Here is a 20,231-nt window from a genome sequence, read left to right as displayed (position 1 = left end):
ACCTGTTTAGAGGTTTCCCTACAAATTAAATATCAGCACTTAAGCGAAAAGATAAGCCAAATAGAACCAAAAATCAATTGCTGCTTCTTACCTAATGTGCAGCGTTAATTACTCCTTAACCAGGTTCCTACAGCAGTACTGGAATTAAATATATAGTAAAATCTCCCTAATTTGGACTAATTGAGGAAAAAGGCAGATGTGCATTTATCCTAAAATATGCTAAAATTTAGGCAGGTCTTTAATTCAGTGAAATTGCTTTAAAGATATCTAAGGTAACTTTAACTGCTAAACAGGTTGCCATATAAAAACTCCTGCTGAGACCGCTTTGAAGAATAGACATGAAACATTTGCAAGTTAGACAACAGTTAGCATCTATTTGCATACCCATAATTAATAAACCTCAAAGACATGGTCTTTTCAGTAAGTTCCCTTTGTCTCCCTCACCATTTTTTAGTGCTCTTTGCTTTCTTTGAATGAAAGATTTATTTATGCTATATTCAGAAGGTAACCCTTGAGTTCCAAACAGTTAAAATGTCCTGAAACCGTGAGGAGTGACAGTGCCAAGGAGGGGCTTTAGACCCCCATCACTTCCACCAGCCCTCTCTCCAAACAAGCCATCCCCCAAACCAAAGTGAAAAACAACATCCTGTCTGCTAAGAAAATGAAGATTTATGTCAAATCCCTAAACCCCTCCTACATAGAAATTCTACAGCTACCACTATATTCCTGTGTTGGCAGTTTACCTCTTATAATATAAAAACAGGGTTGTAGGTAATGGGAAAAAATATGAGAAAAGTAAAGCCAACATTTGTCAGTCAAGTAGAATGATATGCTCTTGGCCCCAAACTCTTGCTGCTAAATTTCATCACTAAATCACATGGCCATCATCATGCTGTTTCTTTATTACTTTTAAAAAATATAATGTCATTTTGAGGCAATCAGTATTTATCTGATCTTTGTTAAGGAGATCACAAATGACTTACTGATTTTCTTGAGAGGAAAAGTAACCCACGACCACAGTAGATTTTTTGCTAAGCTATGTGTTCACAGATGTGAGCATCTGGAAAACTTTCTAGAAGGCATCAAAATATTGTGGGTCCATTAAGACACCCCCCTTTGTTTTACTGGTGCAAAATATATGAAAGTTAAATGAACTTACTACAAAAATAACAGAAAAAAATAATTACCTGAATAACTAAATTCCTAACAGTTAGTGCTAAGCTCTCTACAAGTATGACCAACCTAAAGTGATGGAGAGTCCAATCCGGCTAGGTAATTACACTTGACAATCATGATCTTATAGGAGTGCCAAGTAGTTTGCCATGTTTATGCAAGATAAGAGAGTTATTGGTCAACTGGAAGAAAAATGACTTTTAAGATATTCTTTTAAAACCATCACAAGTGTTCCCCCAAAGGATCTAAGACTACAGTGTCTCTCCTATAAAATAATCAGCATTTTAATTTATCCTAATTTTCAAGCCACTCCCAGCTTAAGACAACTCTATATAAAGAAATAACAGTCCAAGAGTCAGTCCTTTTGTCAATAAAAAAATTATCTGAATTGTATTGAAATTACTTCTAGTATCATTCAGAAATGCGTCCTAGTCAAACAGATTAGTCAAGAAAACTGTCCTAATCTTTCAATATGCCTTAAATCCCACTATGGGAGACTAATTAACAAAGTACATATACAATGAAAATGCTATAGTATGAAAGACATATTAAGATTATCCTGCAAACTAACAGACTCCTGACTAACCCAGGCATATATAATGCTCATTTTGTACGACTTCATATTTTTGCTTTTTTAAAAAAGTATATTTCAACCTCTCCCCTTTTCACATGAACAGACTGTTTAAAATTAAGATTAGATCTCTTAAATATCTTGAGTTCACAGTTTTGTTTTCTGAATCCTAGTATATTTTCCTTGTATTATACAATTTGGTTTTACCTTGGGTTCAAGAAATGGTAAGAATTCCATGAGTGGGCACTGCTGTTCTGAGAATCATTAGAGCAAAGCTACTTTAAAATAACTCCTTAACTACACAGGCTTTCAGAAACAATAATGTTTTCACCAGGATCAGTAGATATTGACCAGTGGCTATTATCACCTTTGGCTTTCTTGTCTTTAAAAGCATTCCTTAGCAATCACAACCACAGGCTTAGATAAATATAGAATTTGAAGATAGGCAATGACGTATGAAACTTAACTATATAGTATTGAAGCTTTCCTATATTAAAAAGTTCCTGCTTTCATAATGACTAGAAAATGCCACTTGTCCTAAGATGCTTTTATTTCATATATGTTGCTAATACTTACAAAACTTAAATATTCCATAACTTAATTTTAAAAATGGATAATCCCATAACTCGATTAAAACTGAAATAGATATCTCTCCAAGGAAGACATATGGAATGGCCAACAGGCTTATGAAAAGATGTTCAACATTGCTAATCATAAAGGAAATGCAAATCAAAACCACAATGAGATATCACCTCACACCTGTTAAGATGGCTATTATTTTTTAAAAAAAGATAAGTGTTAGTGAGGATATAGAGAAATTGGAACCCTTGTACACTATTGGTAGGAATGTAAAATGGTACAGCCACTAGGGCCACTAGGAAAAACAGTATGGAGATTCCTCAAATAATTAAAATAGAACTACCATACAATCCAGCAATCCCACTTCTGGGTAAATATCCAAAAGAATTGAAATTCAAATCTTGAAGAGTTATCTGCGCACCTATGTTTACTGCAGCATTATTCACAATAGCCAAGATATGGAAACAATCTAAATGTCCATCAAAGGATGAATGAATAAAGAAAGTGTGGTATATACATATAATGGAATATTATTTAGCTTTCAAAAAGAAGGACATCCTCCGAATAGCCAAAGCAATCTTGAGAAAGAAAAACGGAGCTGGAGGAATCAGGCTCCCAGACTTCAGATTATACTTACAAAGCTACAGTAATCAAGACTGTATGGTTCTGCCACAAAAACAGAAATATAGACCAATGGAACAGGATAGAAAGCCCAGAGATAAACCCATGCACCTATGGTCACCTAATCTATGACAAAGGAGGCAAGAATATACAATGGAGAAAAGACAGCCTCTTCAATAAGTGGTGTTGGGAACACTGGATAGCTACATGTAAAAGAATGAAATTAGAACACTCCCTAACACCATACACAAAAATAAACTCAAAATGGATTAAAGAGCTAAATGTAAGGCCCGACACCATCAAACTCTTAGAGGAAAACATAGGCAGAACACTCTTTGACATAAATCGCAGCAAGATCTTTTTTGACCCACCTCCTAGAGTAATGAAAATAAAAACAAAAATAAACAAATGGGACCTAATGAAGCTTAAAAGCTTTTGCCCAGCAAAGGAAACCATAATCAAGACAAAAAGACAACCCTCAGAATGGGAGAAAATATTTGCAAAAGAAGTAACGGACAAAGAATTAATCTCCAAAATATACAAGCAGCTCATGCAGCTCAATATCAAAAAAACAAACAGCCCAATCAAAAAATTTGTGGAAGACCTAAATAGACATTTCTCCAAAGAAGACATACAGATGGCCAGCAAACACATGAAAAGATGCTCAACATCACTAATTATTAGAGAAATACAAATCAAAACTACGAGGTATCACTTCACACTGGTCAGAATGGCCGTCATCAAAAAAAATCTACAAATAATAAATGCTGGAGAAGGTGTGGAGAAAAGAGAACCATCTTGCACTGTTGGTGGGAATGTAAATTGATACAGCCACTGTGGAGAACAGTATGGAGGTTCCTTGAAAACCTGAAAATAGAACTACCATATGACCCAGCAACCCCACTGCTGGGCATATACCCAGAGAAAACCATAATTCAAAAAGATACATGCACCCCAATGTTCACTGCAGCACTATTTACAATAGCCAAGACATGGAAGCAACTTAAATGTCCATCAACAGAGGAATAGATAAAGAAGATGTGGTACATATATACAATGGAATATAACTCAGCTATAAAAAGGAATGAAATTGAGTCATTTGTAGAGATGTGGATGGACCTGGAGACTGTCATACAGAATGAAGTAAGTCAGAAAGAGAAAAACAAATATCGTATATTAACACATATATGTGCAATCTAGAAAAATGGTATAGATGATCTTATTTGAAAAGAAAAAATAGAGACACAGATGTAGAGAACAAATGTAGAGAACAAATGTATGGATACCAAGGGGGAAGGAGAGTGGGATGAGTTGGGAGATTGGGATTGACATATATACACTATTTTTTTTTTTTTTGGCTGCACTGGGTCTTAGTTGTGGCACACGGAATCTTTCGTTTTAGTATGTGGGCTCTTCATTGCAGTGTGCGGGCTCCAGAGCATGCAGGGTCAGTAGTTGTGATGCGTGGGGTCTCCAGTTGTGGGGCACGGGCTCCAGAGAGTGTGGGCTCTGTAGCTGTGGCACGAGGGCTCTCTAGTTGTGGCGCATAGGCTCAGTAGTTGCGGCATGTGGGCTCAGTTGCCCCACAGCATGTGGGATCCTAGTTCCCCTACCAGGGATTGAACCCTCATCCCCTGCATTGGGAGGTGGATTCTTAACCACTGGACCACCAGGGAAGTCCCTGACATATATACACTACTGATACTATGTATAAAATAGATAACTAATGAGAACCTACTATATAGCTCAGGGAACTCTACTCAGTGCTCTGTGGTGACCTAAATGGGAAGGAAATCCAAAAAAGAGGGGATATATGTATACGTATAGCTGACTCACTTTGCTGTACAGTAGAAACTAACACAACATTGTAAAGCAACTATACTCCAATAAAAATTAATTTAAAAAAAAGAAAGAAAATCACTATCCTAGAGTACACAGAAAAATAAATAAATAAATAAATAAATAAATAAAGAAGGAAATCCTGCCATATGCAACAACATGGATGAACCTGGAGGACATTATGCTAAGTGAAATAAGCAATTCACAAAAGGGCAAATACTGCAATGCTTACACTTATATGAGGCATCTAAAATGTCACACTCATAGAAACAGTGTAGAATGGTGGCTGCCAGGAGCTGGAGGGAGAGGGACATGGGGCATTACTGTTCAGTGTGTTATACAAGTTAAATAAGTTCTACAGATCTGTGGTACAACACTGAGCCTTACAGTTAACAGTACTGTATTGTGCACTTAAAAATTTGTTACGGGGGTAGCTCTCACGTTAAATGTGTTTATAACAACAAAAAAATAAAACTTAAATTTATTTTAAAACAAAGTAAATTATAGTGATTCTATAATTATTTCAAATTACTTGAATGAGTCTAGAGATGTTTTTTAATTCTCAAAACAAAAACTTCAAAAATTGATTTTATCATCAATGGCCCTATGATCCTCAGGTTCACAATGAGGCCTCCAGTCATATGTGATCTCTCCCTGTACAAATGAAAACCCATATAGCCACTGGGCTTAAAACCGATGGATTAAATTAATTTGCGTGCTTAAATTGGCAATGCTAATCGACCGAATAATGATGAAACATTATAAAATACTGTCTGTAGGAAGATAATGGTGTAATAATAAAGACATTTGTATTATTATTAAAGATATGTTAACATCAAGATACTAATTATCTAAGATAAAATGCCCACTGAGTATTCTTATATTTCCTGTAATACATGGATTTTTACATGCAGTTGTACTATAAATTTATTCCTTTACAGCTGAGGGATGATCATCAGCATAAGTAAAGTAAACATGGTTACATTCTTTCCCCAATCTAATTTAGGCAATGTTCAGGAATCCCCTATTAATTTCCACTATCCCAGTGGATACACAGAACATGTGTCAAGATGTTCATAATTTGTAGCAAATATTAAGATAATATAAATGGGTAACACTGAATGATTTACATGGTGATAACTGCCATAAATCATAATAAAATTTTTATAACTAATTTATCTCAAAATTCCTGTGAGAAAGATTGATTCCTAAAGTCGGCATCAATACTATTCATTCATTCACTCATTCATCCAGCAAATACTTGTTTAACACCTACTATGCGTTAGCCTAGCATGAGCATACAATGGTACACAAGACTTAAATGTCTACTCACATGTCTTTAGTAAGTGGTCATAGGAAAATTACTAATTGTGGAAGTATCTCCAAAAGGTATATAACAATTATAATTTCCTTATCCATAATAATATAGCTTGAACGAATACCTGCATAGCACTCAGCAAATCTTCTTTTTGTTATTGGAAGCCATAGTTCCATATTAGATAATATTGTTATCTTCAAATCAGCATCAACTGATGTGTTACATCATAGAATAAGGAATATATGAGAACTTCCCTGGTGGTCCAGTGGTAAAGAATCCACCTTCCAATGAAGGGGACACAGGTTCAATCCCTGGTCGGGGAACTAAGATCCCACATGCCACGGGGCAACTAAGCCCATGTGCCGCAACTACTGAGCTTGACTGCCTCAACCAGAGAGGCTGCGTGCCTCAAACTACAGAGCCCACACACCCTGGAGCCCGTGCGCCACAACTAGAGAGAGAAAACCTGCACGCTACAACTAGAGAGAAGCCCGCACGCCGGAACGAAAAAAAAAAAATCCTGCATGCCTCAACGAAGATCCCGTATGCTGCAACCAAGACCCAATGCAGCCAAAAAAATAAAGAAAATAAAATAAAGAAAATAAATATTTTTTAAAAGAAGGAATATATGGAAAAGTAAAATATAACATTTCCTATTAAGTGCACTGTATACAAAGCCAGGGTAAATAAAGCTAATAATAGTAGTGTTCCAAGCCACACTGAAAATTTATATAGCTTCATGCATACATATATGCACGTATATTCAACAAGTAATGCCCAACTGTCATTTTAGATATATCATACAAATAAAATAATTGTGATCTCCTGACATATGTACATATTTTGTTCACATGCATACAATTCCAGAAGTGATTCTAACTGTATGGAAATAACTTTTCATGTATTAGTTGAAACAGCTGTTATTTTAGCTTCAATTAACAATTGTTAAAATGAGTGCAACTATGACAATGGCAGGCAGGGAAAATCTACTATGATTTCTGTATGATAGCTGCAACGATTTTTTCATTTAATTGTTATCTTCCACTCTCTTCAAATCATCTTTATCTTTGCATTTCTGGAAATATTAAACAAGCACAACTGAAAAATGCACAAAGGCTTATATACGTATATATACATATATATACACACACGTATATATACATGTATATGTATCTGCATACACACAAAAGAAGTAAGTGTACTAATGGTAATAACTAAAACAATAATAATAGTGGTAGTAGTACTAGAAGTAGCAGTAACTACAACCACAAACATCACAACCCCCACCAAAATCAACTTTTATTAAATATCTGCTCTGTGCCTGGAACTAACTAATTTAATTTTTATATCACCTTATATGATAGGTATTACCATTGTCATTTTACAAAGGAGGAAACTAAGGAAGAGAAAAATTGAGTCATTTGCCCAAGGTCGTATAGCAAGTAATAAAAGGATGCTCAACCTCACCAGTAAATCAGGGAAATGCAAATGAAAACAAACAAGGAAACACCATTTCACACTCATCAAATCGGAAATCACAAAAAAAGTCTCACAATACCAAGTATGGATGACAAGGTGGAGAAATAAGGATTTGATTGTGCCAACAGTAGCAATAAAAATCAGGACAACCTTAAAATAAGCATTTATTAATGCCAAATATATTTAAGGTCTGCTTACCCTGAGTATACCCCAATCCTTCCACTTACAGGTCAAACGATGAAGGAGACAAGGATGTTCATTGTAGACATGTTTATAACAGTACAAAAACTGGAAACAACCCACATGCCAGGGGTTATGAAATGGGTAAATAAATTGTGGTATATTAATATAATGGAATACAACCCAGCATTTACAGTGACAGTGCTACAACTAAATATTTCAACAAGAACAGATCCCAAATACAATGCTGAATGGAAAAATAAAAGTGGTGGAAAATGGTGAATGCAGTATATTAGCATTCATCTAAATTAAAAATAAAACACAGATTAATCTTCTGTATTATTTGTAGATGAGTATATATATACATACACACATACACACACACACATATATATATACAGAAAAATTATAAAAACATAGAATAGATACTCAGCAGATTAATGACGGTGTTTGTCTTGGAGGAGGAAAGTGATAACTAGAATAAGTAGAACCCTTAAAATCTCAACTTTATCTCTAATGTTTTATTTCTTTCAAAGCAAAGACCTGTAGTAAATAAGACTAAATGTTATTAGCATTTGTTCATTCTGGGAGGCTGCTGCATGGATGTCTGCTATATCGGCCTGTGCAAAGTACCTTTTTTTTAACATAAAAATAAAAGTATGGCTAGATTGATACTTAAATGTGTCCATCCTTTTTTACAGTTTACAGACTGTTAGTTAGCCTCAGCAATCCCAAGGACCAAGTGTAAGCAGGAATCAGAAACAATAGAGAAGAGAATGATAAAAAAAAAAAAAAAAAATACTGGTCAAGATTAGTCAGTTTGGAAAGCAAGCACAATTTTGTTTTCGATTGTCTGTGAATCCATTTTGTGAGGAATAACACATTTGTTTACCAAACCTTGGGAGGAAAGGCTGATGCAATATGCACTGGGAAATTGCTTCTCTGTCTCCTCTTACAAGAGCCGCATATTGCAGCTGTGAAGCTTCCCCTCTCCGCATTGCCTACAGCTGTGCACTAACTACAGCATCCCACAGAAAGGTAGATTTCATCCTGACACCTGCACAGTACCTGAAGCCATAGGAATGGCATTACCAGGAGTGTTCCCGAAGTTTAGAGCACATTGCACAAGACTAATGTTTCTAATGGTGGGAATCACACACACATACTTTGTAATCATTTCCTAATTAAGGAGCAAATCTTACTGGTTGTATTTTAGACAAGAACCCCCCAAATCAGGCAGCACATGTTACTGCAAATTAACATCTGCATAACTAATATACTTGTAACACCTGTTCATTAAACCAATTCCTGAATACTGCTAAATGTCACCAGAACACTATGTTTAACAACGTGCATAGCTAATGTATATCTTCAATTGGGCCTCAATAGCTAAGCAGGTAATGGATATTTTAGGAAGGACAAATAAAGTTAGCTTAGAGGTTTTAGGGAGTGTTTCCCTCATTTGAAATGATCATTTAAATGCCAAAACTCAAGTATGGTTTTTACTTCAACCTCGTACTTGACAAATGAGGTGGTGGGAGTTCTTCCTGTTAACCTTTAATCTCTGTGAGTACCTGACTCAAGCTCTAGTAAATCCCTTTACCCGCAGCTTGGCTCTGGCTTTGCTACGTAGGGACTGATGTTTCTCTGGCCATCCCATACACTCAGAGGACCTCCTGTTCTGTCAAATTTCCTAATTTCTTCTCACAAATCAATAAGTCCAGCAAGAAACCCCAAGAGCTAAGTGTGTCAAACAAAGAGGAGTATTGAGAAAACATCACAGTAGGAATTATGATGCTAAAACCCAGTGCCACTGGGCTAATAGGGCATTTCTTGTTGAGAATACAGTTTGGGCATTCATCATATCCAGGTTTTTCTTTCTTAATGTGGTCCATCTCAGACTGGTACAAGTCCTGCACACAATTCAGTTTAATGCAGAAGGCGATTAACCTTGTTGAGCAAGAGTGAGCAAAATAACACCCTGAGAGAGTTGGAGCCAGAGCCTCAACTTGACAATGTAGGATTTTTCAGTCTGGGTTTCAAGTATACCTGAGCATGTCTAGAAGAACATCAGTGCTCTAGATCCCACCAGGGACTTATTCAAACGACAGAAACTGGGAGACTATGTATCCTAAAAAGAAACTTCTAATCTGCTGTATATTTCCACTTGATTGTCCAATAATTGTCTCTAATTTAGCACATCCCAAACCAAACTCCTTGTCTGACTCCCAAACCTGCTTTAGTCTTTTTCTCGACAAATGGCAACTTAATTCCAATTGTTCAAGCAAAAAAAAGGTGGAATCATCACTGACTCTTTTCTTTCACAGGCCACATCCCACTCTTCGGCAAATCCAGCATTTGATCACTTCTGATCACCTCCACTTCCTACCCAAGGGCTTCAAGCCACCGTTACTTTTGCCTAGGCTATTGCAGTAAACTAATTAGCCGTCTCCATCCTATCTTTGCCCTTCTTCACTATATCCTGTCAATTCATTTTATTCCACTTTTCAGAACCCCCCCTATGGTTTTCTGTCTCATTCAGAGTAAAAACCAAAGTCTTTACAGTAGCCTAGAATGCCTTGCTTTGTTTATTAAATTTAATTTTTTTATTTTATTTTGGAATATAGTTGATTTACAATGTTGTGTTAGTATCAGGTGTACAGCAAAGTGATTCAGTTAAACATATACATAGATCCATTCTTTTTCAGATTCTTTTCCCACATAATTTATTACAGAATATTGAGTAGAGTTCCCTGTGCTATACAGTAGGTCTTGTTGATTATCTATTTTATATATAGTAGTGTCTATATGTTAATCCCAAACTCTTACTTTATCCCCCGCCCCACATTTCCCCTTTGGTAACCATAAGTTAGAATGCCTTACTTTATATTCCATGTCCTCTCCTTAGCTACTGTGACCTCAGCTCCTACTACTTTCCTCTCATTCCTTCTCCTCCAGCCACACTAGCCTCCTTGCTGTTCTTCAAATATACCAGACCAACTCCCACAGCAGAGCCTTTGCACTCGAGGTTATATCATCCCCAGATCTTCCCCCACTTCTTTCAGATCTTTGGTCAATGTCACTTTCTCATAGAGATCTTTCCTGATGATGTGCTTCAAAATCATAACTCCTCCCTCTTGGCACTCCTTTCCCCCTTTGCCTGCTTCATTTTTCTCCATGGCAGTTATCACCATCTGACATAATACATGTCTTATTTATTGTCTGCTCCTTCCACTTTGATGTCAGCTCCATCTAAAAAAGGTATTTGTGACTGTTTTGTGCACTGTTACATGCTAGCACCTAAATCTGTGCCTGGAAAAGAACAGGCCCTCCAATTATTTCGGAATTTATCCATATATATATATTTTGGAATAATCCATATATATTCACATTTGTGCACAATGATTTACGTCTAAGGTTATGTATTCCAGTATTGTTACTAGCAAAAGATTACAAATGTTCATCAATTGGAGACAGATTCAATAAACTATGGTACACTGGGCATTGTTTGGTTTTTTTTTGGGTTTTTTTTTGGCCGCACCACGCAGCATGTGGGATCCTAGTTCCTGGACCGGGGATCGAACCTATGCCCCCTGCAGTGGAAGCACGGAGTCTTAACCACTGGACCACCAGGGAAATCACTGGGCATTGTTTTTAAGAGCAAAAGGTTTGAAATGACCCAAAAGCTCATCAATAGAATACTGCCTGATTAAACCATCGTGTGTCCCACTCAACGGACTACTCTGCTGCTATATCCATGACCAAGGAAGCTCTTTATGTAATGATATGGAATGATCTTCACAAATATCGTTAAATGAAACAAACAAGGTATATAAGACTGTACAGCATATGCTACCATTTATGGGGAAAACAGAGGAAAGAATATTGATATGTATTTGCCGGTATATACATAAATGTTTCCAGGAAGATTTACAAGACATTTATTACATTAGTTACTTCTAGGGAAGCAACTAGGTAGCTGGAGGAACTGATTTCTGTGTAACTTATGAAGAACTAGAGTGAGAAGCTTAGAGATTATATCAGGGACCCAAGGACTCAGAGAAGTCACCAGATTTTTTAAAAATGGTTGTGCGGACTGGAGCAATATACTCATAAGAGGCATAGGCTTGATGAGGAAGCCCAAACCAAAGAACATTAGCTGATGAAGTGTGATCACCGCCACCCCCACAGACTCCTGGAATGAACCAAGAGAACCTTTGAAAAGCAGTTGAGGCAAATTCTAGGAATTGTGTAAGTGGCAGTCCCGGATAGGGCTAGATAGTCAATACTTCAGGCTTTGCATGTCATACAGTCTCTGTTGCAATTCTATTCAACTCTCCCATTGTCTCCCGAAGGCAGCCATAGACAATGAGTAACAAACAAGCATGGCGGCTTTCAAATAACACCTATGTATTTACAAAACTAGGTGGCAGTCCGGATTTGCCTTCTGTAGTTTACCAACCCTTGACATAATAAGTGCTCAGTAAGTATCTAGTCATCCCTTCCTTTTGTAACTGAGGTCAACTTATTCTTGCTTCAACTTTTGAAAATGTGAGTAAATGTTCAACCTCTTCCCTGCAAAATAGCACCTAGAAGTGCCTTACTGTAACTGTTGAGTGATAATTCTGTTTTTCAAATAGCGTTCACGTAATCAAACACATTTATACTCCTGATGTTTTTTTAAATGTGTCAACCCTACGGGGATCAATGATTTAATCCCAGACCATAACTGTCTCTTATTTATTCTCTGTATATTCTCATATGATTTTATCATATGTCTACATGTAAAATGACCATAAAAACAAATCAGCCTTAATAAAATTATGAAATTAGCTTCTACCATCCCATCAATATCTGGGTAGAATGAGAGCTCATAAGGAGCTAAAATGTTTGGTAATGTTTCACTTGGGATACACTGGTTTATGAAAAGATGAAAATCCGAGTTCTATAAAAAACACACATAAATCAGAACTTTGAATTTCATATAATACAGTTCTCTTACTTTATGTACATATAAATATTACTGAGTATCTCAATTTGGTTTGTTACTGGCTGAGCTCAATGGGAAACAACCACAGTTACATCGTCTCTGTTTTCCCCTTTCGGATTCCAACTGGTTTCAATTTTATCTTTCAGCAGTAATTTTCTTTAGTTCGGAAACCACATCAGTGTATTTTGTTGAAGGCAATCGAAGCATTAGAAAAATTCTGAGAGGGTAGGAGAGGGGGTATCTGAACTTTTCATTTCTTTCTTTTTTTTAAGTCAAGTTTGGTTTGTTGGTGACTTTCTATTTCAAAGTAGTAAACAATATGTGAGATTACTCTGGAAATGTTGGAAAGACATGTTCAGAACAAAATTTGAATAAGCTTAGAGTTATCCTGTTCTTAAGACAAACAGATTCATAACCCTCTTCTATCCCTACCTATCATCCTGTTATACTACCAAGAATGTCGAATGCTTGACCCTACTCTCTCATCTACTTATAATCTGGATTGGAACACACCCATAACTACAGAATCAAAATGTCAAGAGCTCTATATGTAGGGCCTCAGGACCTGTATCTCTTAACAACTCCCCAGGTAATTCTGGATATCAACAAGGTTTGGAACAACTGCTCTCTGGCATATAATACAACACTCTGTAATAGCTCAATAATCCCCAAATTGAAAACTGCAAATATCATCAACAGTAACCTATGGAAGTCCTGTTTGTAATTTCTTCTACAGCTCAGAATCTAACACTGAAGGCAACACTTGCTCAACAGCTGGGTACACAGTAGTGACAACTGATGAGATTTTAAAAGAAAGCGAATGATCCTCATGGCACACTCTTTACTTTTATTTTTATTTTTTTCGGCCATGCCACACGGCATGTGGGATCTTAGTTCCCCGACCAGGGATCGAACCCACACCCCCTGTACTGGAAGCATGGAGTCTTAACCACTGGACTGCCAGGGAAGTCCCTATTTTTAAATCAATTATCAACTAGATATATTCCCTGAGAGCAAGGATCTTGCCATAGGTTGCTTGCTGTAATCTATCACTCTAAGTACATAGAAGTACATAGAAGTTTTAAGAGTAAATAAGAATGCATTTTGTACATTAATTAAAAATGTGTATATACATAATACATTAATAGATAATACTAAAATTAATATTAGATACCAGGGCCCCTCTTCCCTTTTATAGATGCAGTTATCACCATGCTAGAAGAGAAAGGAAAACACAATGATTTGTTGTTGAAAGGAAAGTGGAAGATAGTTGAAGACAGATTCATCGCTGTTTGATGTAAACATGCTCCTTTTTTATCATGTCACCAAAAACAACAAGAGCAGGTGAGGCTTGGAATATGCAAAATAGGGAGAGTTAAAATATTTTATTCCATGAAAACTAGAGTTTTCAAAAAAGGGAAAATTCAGTCTAACCAAAATCCACAGTTGAGCTCAACAAAATGATACCTAAGCAAGCACACCGGAGCTTGGTTTCATTGCTTTTGCACACCAGGTAGCCATTTTAAAGATTGTATGCCTCAGACCAATAGATCTCAAGAACCAAACTCTAGTGAAAGTACATAATCCCTAAAGAAAATACTCTATTTTATGCCAAGGTCAACTTCAGTTATGTTCCTAGCTAGTAGCATGTTGATATCACCTATAAACAATGAGAATAATGATAACCTGAGTTCAGCATGTAAGCTATTCATCAAAATAAATCAACTTCTATGAAACCTATTCCATAGATGCACTTAGTTTAATATTGAGGCATTGATAGCCATAACTGGCGTCTATGTGTGAGTGTGCACATCACTAAATAGATCATAGTTAGGTGGCTTCTGTTTAACAATGAGCTTCCATGAGGTACTTTATTCTACTAAATGCCAGAAACAGTTTGGGTTGTAAGCTTTTAAGAACTTAAAAAGAAGTTGTTGGATGAAGGTCCAGCTATAAGAAACTCTGTCTCCTGTGAGAGCTATCTTTTAATAATACTATATTCAGTGCTGTAGAGCATTTTTAACATAACTACAAAAGATACAGTATAAAACAGGAACATAAGCCTAGTAGTTTATTGTAGAATAATTGGTAATTGCCTTCTGTGTACCTTTTATTAGTTTTTGAGACTAAGAGGTAGATAATAGAGGTCCCTGTATTGTTTATAGAGGCATATATAAGATAAAAGCAATGTTTAAGATTAAATACTAAATCTCAGAGCAAAGCAAAACTCAATGTATCAATACATTGCATCCTCACTGCATTGCTTCCCAAATTCTCTGAAATCTGTAGAATTCAGATACAGCTATCACCATATAAAGTCAAACACATCTCATAAAGATTAGAATGAAATCTACATTATGTGTAAAAAAAAAAAAAAAAAAACCTCAGAAATCCCTTGAATTGAAGGTTTTACCTGAAACGTAAAAGAGAAAGTAATAACCCAGGTAAGAAGCAGCTGCTAATAGTCACAGACAGCAAATAAATTTGACTGGATGAGGAGAGCAACCTGCTGACTCTTTTTCCTAGCAAACTATTTCAAACCTGCTGTGCTCGCCATTAGGCTGGCCTTTACTTCACCCCAGCCACTTCAGTCCCATCACTGCGGGGGCTCATTGTGGCCTTACTCATGGCTGCCACCAAAGTGTGCCTCTGCTTTCAGCCTGGAATACTTTGAATGTGAACTTAAGCACTGGTCATAACTACAGACAGGGAGCAGGAAGTCAATATATAAAATTTGGAACAGAGGTGTCATAAAGAAATATAATCAGGGACTTCCCTGGTGGTGCAGTGGTTAAGAATCCGCCTGCCGATGTAGGGGACACGGGTTCGAGCCCTGGTCCGGGAAGATCCCACATGCCGCGGAGCAACTAAGCCCGTGCGCCACAGCTACTGAGCCTGTGCTCTACAGCTCGCAAGCCACAACTACTGAGCCTGCATGCTGCAACTACTGAGCCCACATGCCACAACTACTGAAGCCCGCACGCCTACAGCCTGGGCTCTGCAACAAGAGAAGCCACTGCAATGAGAAGCCTGTGCATCGCAACGAGGAGTAGCCCCCGCTCACCGCAACTAGAGAAAGCCCGCAGCAACGAAGACCCAACACAGCCAAAAATAAATAAAATTAATTAATTTTAAAAAAAATTTAAAAAAAGAAATATAATCAAATTAAAAGCTTCAAATTGGCTAGTAAGAAATGATAAGACTCCTATTTCTTCCTGGAAAATGGTGCTAAAATATCAGGTGAAAAAAACATGAACTCCAAAGTTGGGTGTAACAATCCATGAAGAGGAATGAAAGAAGCGCTAATATATCTAGCTTTCCACTCAGAGCTCATGGAGATAAATCTGAAAAGACACTTAAAAGGTCAGAGATTACATCTGATATCTGGTGCAGTATATTTAAAAGCCAAGGCATACAAGATACAATAGGAGTAAGTAAATATAGAAAGCTAAACAGTTATACTTCTTTAAAATTACCCTTAAAGTTCTGCCTCTAATACATATGTATTTTAAATATATTAGGGGTATGACATGAGTTACTGTGCATACTGTTATTCTGGGTGTCTAATATAGATGAAAAGATTACAGGTTCCAATTTTAAGCAATTTTTTGCCTATTGTCTACCTAGGACAAGTCTACCTAAAGTCAGAAGAATATGACAGGACTCCCAAAGGACTGCAAAATAATTTGAGCTCACCTCCCTTCACATCTGTGCTGTCAAACCTATATCTATCCATTAAGACCCAAATAAAGTGTCACTTTCTCTATGAAACCTCCAATTACCACTACATGGTTTGCCTCCTACATCACTGATAAGGTACTTCCACATGTTGTCCTACTTAACTAAGGCTCATGTATGCATCTTTTTGCCTTCCCTAAGTTACAAACTCACAACTTTGTGAGGGAAGACAACAGGTTTGGTACAAATTTGTCTCCCACATCCATTCCACCTCCCATGGTATCTAGAAAATGATACTCAAGAAATATTATGTGAAATAATGAGAGTGGAAAATGATGAGGGTGCAGGAAGAGAAATGCAAATTTGACGATCTTCTGTCTTCAAGATGTAACTGAAGCCTAAGCGGAGACTGAACAGTCAGTGAGAAAGAATCCAAGACAGAAGATTAGACCCTGGGGATGATGCCTGAAGTCGTGGACACAGAGAAGAACAGCCAATTAAGAGGACAAAAAGAACAACCAAAAAGGTGTGAGAAACAGGAGACAACATTGCCCCCACAGTGAGAAAGGAAAATGTTTCAATAAGAAAAAGTAATCAACAGTGTCAAACATAGCAAGAAGGTCAAGCATAGACTAAGTCCCGAAAAAAAGACCAGAAGAAAATAGGCCATTTCAGACCATATAGAGCAATTTCAAGAGAGCAATGACAACAGAAGCCATGTTACAGGATGCAGGGAAGAAGTGAAGGGAAATGGCATAAAGACCACTCACTTTAGAAGGTAGGAAAAATAACCATCTACAGTATGAAGGAGACAGAAACAAAATGACTGAATCCCAGCTTGGCATAAGTTTGCCTATTACAAGAAGGCACCTGATTGTCAAACTCAAGAACAGCTTTTATGCCCAAAATGATTTCAGAACAAACCCAGCATACAATGATTTACTGGACAAGATCAATAGAAACTGTGCAAAAGAGATTATACTGTTCAGCGATCCATGTTGCATCAATATCTATAATGGAATGAAACAAAGTGATACAATGGCCCAAAGCTTCCTGGAATTGCTCGGTAATGAAATCAAGCAGGAAAAGAAAGTCCACATAGACAGTAAGCAAGTATCCCACCCTCTTTTTACTGATGATGAAAGAGCATTTTCCAGGGTCATAGTAAGAGAAAAGTAGTATTTAGCAGTACCACCAGAACTAGATTGGAAATTATTGTTTAGAGAACTAAATGTTTATACGGCAAAGGCCCATAAGGTCCTGTCAACATCTACGGCAAAGAAATACAACAACTCCATCTATCTGAGTCAACAAATGAACAAAATTGGTATGTTCAAATGGTAAATTCTCCAGAAGCTGCAGCCTCTGACATTTTTATTGAAATACAAAGTTTCTGGATCACAAAGTGCTGATGAAGATTAGAACACTGTAATTCTGTCATATCAGGGCTAAACTAAAATATGAAGTGTTTATCTACAACATTAGCTGAAGGAAATAAACTGGCTATCACCCAGTTACCCACGGTGTCCTGAAGGTGTGAAATCTGACAATATGCAGACCTAACGGTAGTTTTTAAAGCTGCCCTCTACACCGAACCCAGATGGACCAGCTAGGTAGCCTACCAACAAGACAGCAGGTGGCTTTCTCAACTTACTGACTGCATGTATAGTCATATTAACAGAAAATATTCAAATGAAAGAATAAAATTTGCTGGGCCAGTTTAGTTACAAAACCATGCTACCTTAAACAATTTCAGTGTGATACAATTAAAGAAATAGTTAAGTTCCTAGTAGGAGGCAAGATGTTACCCTAGGAAGGGAAAGAGTTCCATGAAACAGTCACTGACCTTCACAAACCTACGATATCCAACATGCTTGCCAAATTAACATTTTAAAGTTTTATTTAAAAAGTGATTGCCTATACCTTCCCATGTCTCTGTATGTCATGCATGAATTATTTAATTCATGATAGAATTAAAATCAAACATTTAATTTCCTTTCTAATATCCGCTATTATTAATGATATTGATTATTCTATTATTTCCTATCTAATGAGTGCCTTAGGTTATATATCTCCATCCCTTAAATCATAATAACTCTTCAAGGTAAATATTCTGTTTTTACTATAAAAAAACCTAGGCTCAGAGCAGTGAAGTAACTTTGTCCATCCAACAAGTAATAAATCTGGATTTCAAACCCACATCAGTAGAGCTTTCCAGTTCATATTCCTTCCACCACAGCAAGGTGCCTCCTGTAGTGTGTTTGCCTATCATTTCATTAAGTGAACTAACATATGTAAAACATGAAGCAGAGTGACTGGCTCTTAATAGGAACCTTCTTAAATGCTAATTCCCATTCAATGACCTCCACCAATCACTCTCAAATACTGCACTACATGCTACCTAACCCAGTGAGCTACAGAAAGAAAAGGGGTTCTGTAAAGTTACAAGTAAGCATACCAGGCATCCCAAATTCCATCTCTAAAGATGATAAAGGAAAAACCTGGTTTAACAAAAAGAACAGAAATGAATCCATGAGTCTATCCACTGATATATTTAATGGTAATTGAAGCATGACTCAATGACTTAACTGTTTCCTAAAGACAAGGGTGATTATTTGCTGGCAGTTTTCTGGGCTTGCCTTCCAGTGCATATGGTCATTATCAGTTTGAAAGTACAGAATCTCGGTATGAATTTTGCTTAAGTAATTTCAGTAATTTATAATCCACAGTAAAAATGCACACTCAAAAGATAATATAAAACCTAGCCTTCTATACAAAGTGGAATGAAATTTCCCTGGCATAAAATACCTTTGGGAATGAGTTACCTCTTGGCAAAATAAAGAGTATCAAAATAATAACAAAAATCCTGTCAAATACAATAAGAGAGAAGACACTGCATTTTCAGCAGTTATTAAATGCTGGAGTTTACCACCACATAAAGACTCTTACAGCTACATCCTCAATACTTGGCCACGTTAAAACCTTTTAAAGCGTGTAATCAATGAAACTGAAATGCATAAACACACATAATCAAAAAAAAAAAAAACTACTTCAAGCTGATCACTTGAAAAATGAGAGAACCATTCTATTAAATGAGACATAAACCAAGAAGTGTCTGGTCTTTTTTTTCTTCACTCCTTCCTAGAAATTGTCTTATTGCTTTAAGGTATGAAATTACATAACACCAGATATGGGTGATCTCACTATCCTCCAAGTCTATATTAATATATGTGTGTTGCATATATATCTATAATATCATATGCATCAATACAGGAAGCTACTGAATTACTCCTTATTACTAAAACAGTTCTGGAAACTTTCTCTTCAATGACTTCGAAGACCAAAGACTTCCCTGATAATCAAACCTATGCTTCTGACCAGCCTTTGGTTTTCCACACTGTATTCTCTACCTACTCCTTAAATATCAGTGACCCATGCTCCCAGCTTTTTATTTTATATTTTCACCCTGTGTGATCTGCTCCCCTGACTTTGATCATTAATCTATGTGTTTATGTTTCTTGAATCTTTATCTCCAGCCCAGGCTTTTCCCCTGAGCTACAGACTCATAAATCCAATTTCTTACTTCTTCCACAGGACGTACAGATAAAGATGCTCCAACATGAACTCAAATCCAGTATAGTGAAAAGTGGTTTGTCTGTTCCCTACATGCGTTAAAGGCATCATAACCCAATTATCATACAAGTAAGAAACTATCAAGTCATCTTTGACCTTTCTCTCCCTAAGCCTACACCACACCCTGTAAAATTCTGCTTCCCTTTCTACTGTCTTGTTTACAGCCTTCC

General features: G+C 36.7%; 1 protein-coding gene across 3 annotated transcripts in view; it reads right to left on the bottom strand.

The window, feature by feature from the left end:
• Positions 1 to 20,231, bottom strand: part of DIAPH2 (diaphanous related formin 2) — an 856,317-nt gene that overhangs the window by 470,575 nt on the left and 365,511 nt on the right. The window lies entirely within an intron of this gene.

The sequence above is a fragment of the Balaenoptera musculus genome, chromosome X, assembly GCF_009873245.2.
Source record: "Balaenoptera musculus isolate JJ_BM4_2016_0621 chromosome X, mBalMus1.pri.v3, whole genome shotgun sequence".
Classification (NCBI taxonomy): Eukaryota; Metazoa; Chordata; class Mammalia; order Artiodactyla; family Balaenopteridae; genus Balaenoptera; species Balaenoptera musculus.
This window is presented reverse-complemented; position numbering and strand designations above follow the sequence as displayed.